Genomic DNA, 6,698 nt, shown 5'->3' on the forward strand with positions numbered 1-6,698 from the left:
GAAAATAATAATTTTCGTGAACTATTATTACTTAAGTATGTAAAAATTTATTACATTTCCTGTTGTACGAGGGTTTTACCCAATTCTCGAACCGTGTCAGAGTGAATCCGTGCTATAAAAGTACCGTGTTATACGGGGGATGGTACCAATTCTCGAACCGTGTTAGAGCGAATCCGTGCTATAAAAGTACCGTGTTATACGGGGGATGGTACCAATTCTCGAACCGTGTTAGAGCGAATCCATGCTATAGAAGTGCCGTGTTATACGGGGGTTACCTGTATAACAAGATTTATTAAATATTTTCAAAGCTTTCTTATTGTCATTTGATACTTTTCAGAGAATCTGAAACATGCTGTCATCTTAGGGACCCATATGCCTTGGGTTATCATAAATCCATATTTAGCATTTAAAATTTCATTCTATGCCCAAAGGAAAGTGTAAATTGAAACTTTATATTATATACCTAAATTTACTAGATTGAAAAATATGAATAAATTTGTTTTATTTTGCCTCACTGTCTCTGAGTACTATTAATGCTGATCTGTCTGTATTTTGCCTTCAACTGTTATGGTAACCATACATATGCCTATATATAAAATATAAACTTAGAATAACAAAATTTGTATAATTATCCTGCTATTGAACACATTTCAAACTAAATGCAATTTCTAGTCTTCAAAAACAATTATTTTTTTAGCAAACTTGAATCTCAAAATACGTAGTCGATAAGACTTACATTACATTGAATATACACTTGTATAGATCCCCTTTTGTCTTAGGAAAATGTATAACTATACATACATGCATACTTTTACAAATTGAAAATGGTAATAACCCTGCATTTTATTTCATTTTTTAATAACCATTCTTCATTATATTATAATTTTGCTTAATATAACCACGGGTCTTATAAGGTTTGGCCATGGGCCTCTTATGGTACAGTGATGCTAGATAAAGCCCAAAACTCCAAAGAAAAAATGTACAAGAATTTGGAATAACAAATTTTTTTCTTCAGATCCTGCCAAATCAATATAATTTTACCTCTCTTTAGTGGAATTGTAATCCAGAATAATGGATGAAATAAAATGCAGGGTTATTACCAATTTTAAACTGCACAAATGTAGCAAATTACAAAGTGAAAATAAATTTTCAAAATTTCAGCTATACAGGACCTCCTAGATTTGGGAGCCAAAGCTTGAGAGCCTCTTTAGTTTCAATATAAGTCAAGATAAGTATCTGTCTTGACTTATCCTGCAGTCAAGACAAATATCTATTAGCACATATGTTGTGTGTGCACTTCTGTCATAAGAGCAGTCCTTTCATATCTGTTTTGTAAAGCAACTTTTGAATCATCCTGTCATCCTACTTTCTAAAGTCAATGTTGGATATTATTGGCATTTTGTAGAAACACAAGACAGTCTCCCTGTTTTTTTAATTTTAAAAAATATCTTTTAAGATAAATACATATACTGTACTTCTTTGATAATTTGAATGAAACAAAAAATATAATTCATTTGATTTATGAAGAAAGAATGATATGCAGTTCATAATCTACTCTAGTTGGGCTGCAATTAAAAAAAAAATTGTATACTGTATCTATAAATTCCTACTGTCATCTGTCTGTTTTACCTTTATCTGAAGAATGGAGTTAGATAGATGAAAGCTGAGATCAGTTATGGAAAGATAGGGCGAAGTCCCTAATTAACTATAAACAAACTTCCAATGCAAACTGAAAGTCATGTTATTTCCATTCAAAACTTTTCCCCTGAAAGCAGTTGATAGATGACTGGCACGACTCTATTGTTAAAGGAAAAGTATGATGTACAGGGGCAAGCTACTACTAATTTGAGGTGGAGAACATATATTTTTAATTAAATAAATTAAAAATATGATTAAAAATTGCAGCCCGTGACAGCATTGTGATGTTATCACAATAAATAATTGCTCATTTTAATTTAATCAAGTTTCAGGGGTATGAGATCTCTTTAACTAAAGAATTTCCTTAGCTAGAACTCACAACTAATGCTTCAATTCCAGTATGGTCCTAGTGAGGGCTGTCAAAAGTTTGGTATGGGGCCCAGGGGTAGAATGACCTCTTCTGTTGTTGTTTTTTTTTTTTTTTTTGAACAAATGAAATACATAGAGAATGTTTCTTTGTTAATAAAAAGCAGTCTTAAATATTTAAATATTTTATTTTTTGTTAGTAAAAATATAACATTAATTTATAGAGATAGAAACACTATGGGGCCCAGGTAAAAATCCTTAGTTTCCCTCTTGACAGTCCTGATTCTAGTTATAATTTAAGTGAAGTCTTGGAGATAATGATCGTCTCAACTCCTGTATAACAGTATACATCATCTCATGTTTTTTTACTGTTTATATCAAAAATTCAATTTATATTCATAGCAATTCTTAGAATAATACCAATATAATCATTGCATATTTAAAATCAAAACAGATTTAAGATAAAAGTTTCTAGAAATGTTTAAACATTTTTTAATAACATGTTTCAGGCTATTTTAGTAATATATTACAATAAGTTTAGTAAGATATTAAATTTTAACTAATGACATATTAAAATCAAAGATAAATATTGATTAAATAATAATCTAAACAAGTACTGTAGTTAAGGAAAATGGCATTGAGAGATTCTAATGAATAAATGCAAAATTATTAATAAAAAGACTAATTTCTTGTACTGTATATGAAAAAATATATGAATGAAAGACCAATTTATAAAAATGTATTTTTTATATTTAATGTTGCACATTTTTGTTGAAGGATTTATATGATTAATAAATAAGAAAACATTAATTTGAATGTTTTTGTTAACGAAGTTTATTTGTTAATGTTTTTGTTAAAAAAGTTTAAACATTTTGTTTTATCATCAGAGTTTAAATAATTAAATCTAAATCTAAAATTTTGTTTTATAAATTATATAGAATGATCCAAAAGATACCCCAACTTTAAATGCAATTTTCTCCTCAATGAGTGAATATATTAACAAAAAAATCTCATTCAAAATACCAATATCAATTGAGTGAGTTTCTTATTATGTATAACCAGTTTTTAAAGTGGAGACTGTGAATATATTATAGTTTAAATAACAGAAAACATTTAAGTGATCAAATATTCAATTCAAAACAAAAATCTTTGTAATCCAGCAATAATTTATTTTAACAAAAACACTTTCGATAATCTTTAATGGTCATCAATAATTCAAAATACAAATAAAACATGGAACCTAACTATATTAGCACCAAACAAAAATGACTATTTAACTGTTAAATAAATATAAAAATTAAAAACAAAAAAATAAAATAGAAACAAAAATAAGTAATGAATAAGTACATAATGGAATTAAATATTAAAATTAAATTATTAATAATTAAATCTAACTAATAAATCTAAGTGCAGAGACATACAAGACGAAATAAGACGTACTGTACAGATGAACATCAATCATGCATATTTATGTAAAAATCCTACCTGGAAAATGTACCGGGAGCGGAATGACCGCCTCCACCCGCTCCACGATTATTCGGAGATGTTAGAGGAGTTGTTGGATTACCATGTGGACGAGTTTTACTACTAGATGTATTTCTTGGACGTCCGCTTGCTCCTCCGTGTCTTATCATACTAGTTTGAGACTGCAAATTGCTGACTATGAAAAAATTTAAAGGAGTATAATTGAATTACAGATAAAAAGTCATTTAATTTTATGCATGTTAATTATAGAAGCACTCACATCCATCTCCGTGCTCTTTAGTCACGTCGGCTGTCGGAATATAATCTACATTTCAGTTCTTAACGTCTCTACGAATCTTTAACTTACAATTAATAATATTTGTATCGAATTACCTCGTAATTTTACTCTTTTGGGGATTTCGGGAGGCGTAAAAGTGGGAAATGTGGAGTTGTTTAGGTTTTCGTCTGTAATAGTCAAAATACAACACAAAATATTCGAAAAGCAGTTTTATAATGAGAGACAAAAGAACAAAGCCTGTGACAACAATGTGCAAAGCCAAGCTTTCTTTACCATGCCGCATGCATTTTACCTTTTGTGAATGTCGATTCCAGTGAATTGGTTTTTCATATAATCATGCAAAAACATTCTAAACATTCTTAACTTTAAAATGAGTAAAATCCAGATTATTCTATTTTTTATAAGTCAATAATATATATTAATTTCAATGTACTGTACAGTATTTAATTACCGGCATGATAGAGAATCTTTGTGTTTAAATTTATCAGAAATAATTTAATGATTAATTTCTCACCTTTGACACTAAAATAGTTTTTAAAGCTAAAACATCAATTCACATACACACTCGAGCAAGTTTAAGTGCAATAATTAACAATTCAACACTCGACATTTCTGTGAAAAATGATACATTAAAGCAATTAAATAGTTTTAGTTTTAGAAAAAAATACCAAAAGCGACATGCGAAGTGATATCAGTTCTGTGTAGAGAAAATTTATAATTATCCGTTTGTACAGAATAGCAGATATCAGCATTTATTGGGATAATCCGCTCTAATGTACTAAACATAGTTAAAATTGACGTGAAGCAGACTATGGCATTCTACAATGTACAAAAGCCACGTATACATTTTGTTTATATATAAACATACAGCCACAACTATGTGTCTAAATGGTATAACACCAAATTTCCATTCAATTTCTACGTACTTGCTCTTCCTACAACTTGGACTGCTCTCACTCCTTTCTTAAATAGTGCGACTGTAATGTTAGCGTAATTATTAGAATGAATCTTAAAAAATACTTAAAAGTAATTCGATAAAAATCTTAGTTATTAATTAATTCCTAAAAATATTCAATACAAAAAACGACACAAAAATGGAGGACAATATATAATACACAGTTCTATATAGTGACCATTTTTTAACATCTCCAATGATGAATATACTAAAATTTATATTTATGATTAATTAATTAGAAATCTTTACTATGTTCCAAGACCCATCTACAGGTCTACGTAATAAAATCACTATACAGTATAAGAAAGGTATTTAACATTTAATGATCATTGAAAAAAGACCAAAATTAGTAATAAATGGTCACTCTAAAGGAGAAGACGACAGAAATTTTCATTCAAGGAATTACATCACAACATTTAAATGTTTAGCAATACATACAACTAACTAATGAATCACAAAGTACAAAAGAAAAAAAGAGAGAACAGTTTCATTTTATAGAAGTACATGCTTCTTCAACTAATTTTCGCCATTATAAATGCATCTAACATAAGTTATGAAAGATAACATATATTAAAGCCTACGCTCTAATCTTTATATTCTAATATAATAAAAGTACTGATGTGATGAAAGCACACTAGCGTATTTAAAGAATAAATTCTATTGATGTCAAGAGGAGCAAAGAATGAACGAAAGCAGAATAAAGAAGACAAGAAGCCACAGTTCTACATTTCTCACATCNTTTTTTTTCAGTTTACAGCAGTATTTATTACACAAAATTTAAGTAAAGCTTAACATGCCGATCTTGCCCCGGTCTCCCCTAATTCAAAATATTTGAATTATAAGTACTGTACCTTTTATTAATATGTGCACAATAATTGTATTGCAGATGATCTAATAAACCATATTTGTTATCATAAACGTATTTAAAAACAATGTTTTGAAGTTCAAACAAATTTAAATTTTTTTTGTGTCAATGGGATGAGCTTAAGTCTCTGTACCCCTGTGGATCCATTCCTGGCAGCATGTTAGTGATGAAAATACTGCAGTTTATTACCTAAGTAGTTAATATATGTAAATTTTATGAAATTTTATGTAAATAAAAGAATACTATTTATATTTTTTTATTAAATATGGGTATTGTATTAAAAGTAGTGCAAAATTGGGTATATCATTTTTATTAATTGACAGAGGTTGTTCAAATTGCACATGTTAATAGAGTAATTCTTCTTCAGCATAGAAGGTCATGGTAACTGTTTTTTTGGATGATGAGACCTCATTCTCTTTGATTTTCCTGGAACACAGCCATATTGTGTTGAGTGTATAGTACATTGAGACATTCAAGAAGCTTAGAGAAACCACAAGGAGGAAGAGACTAAACAAGAATCTGAAAAGGATTTGCATTCATCATGACAATGCACCACCATATAAATTTCTGGCAACAAATCACGCATTTGGCAAATTTGGCTGGTTGGTGTTCTCCATCTACATACAGCCAGGTCTGGCCTCTTCTGATTTCCACCTATTTAGTACAATGAAGAACAGTCTTTGGGGACAACAATTTGATGGAATAGACAAGGGGAAAGGCTGTGAAAAAGTGGGTACAACAGTGTACACCTAACTTTTTCAAAGAAAATTCCAGAATTGGGATCAACAATGGCACAAATGCATTGCTTGTAATAGAGACTATGTTGAATACTACTTTTGTATACAGGAAGAGTTACTGTAGCAACAGAGCCATCCCTACCATATGGTGAATGGAGCAGCTGCTCCAGGTGCTAAGTGCTAGGGGGTGCCTCAGTGATAAAGAAAATTAAAGGGTATAAATTAGAGGCAACCAAGGGGGCGCCATAATAGGATCTCGCTCCATCCTTAAACTTGCCTTGGTACTGTGTAGCAACATGTACAATTTGAACTATCTATGTCAGTAAATAAAAAAGTTATGCCCACTTTTACATTACTTTCAAATAGTCCTTGTAT

At 29.8% G+C, this 6,698-nt stretch overlaps 1 long non-coding RNA gene across 1 annotated transcript; it reads right to left on the reverse strand.

Annotated features, from left to right (window-relative positions):
* Nucleotides 1–3,417: 3,417 nt before the first annotated feature.
* Nucleotides 3,418–5,438, reverse strand: LOC111633069. The gene is made up of 4 exons (XR_002758003.1): nucleotides 4,693–5,438; nucleotides 3,862–3,933; nucleotides 3,749–3,778; nucleotides 3,418–3,664 (listed from the first exon to the last, which is right to left on the reverse strand). It is a non-coding gene; the product is annotated as an uncharacterized LOC111633069 (long non-coding RNA).
* Between the last annotated feature and the right edge of the window lie 1,260 nt (nucleotides 5,439–6,698).

The sequence above is a fragment of the Centruroides sculpturatus genome, unplaced genomic scaffold (assembly GCF_000671375.1).
Source record: "Centruroides sculpturatus isolate CEXI.00-Female unplaced genomic scaffold, Cexi_2.0 scaffold110, whole genome shotgun sequence".
Taxonomy (NCBI): domain Eukaryota; kingdom Metazoa; phylum Arthropoda; class Arachnida; order Scorpiones; family Buthidae; genus Centruroides; species Centruroides sculpturatus.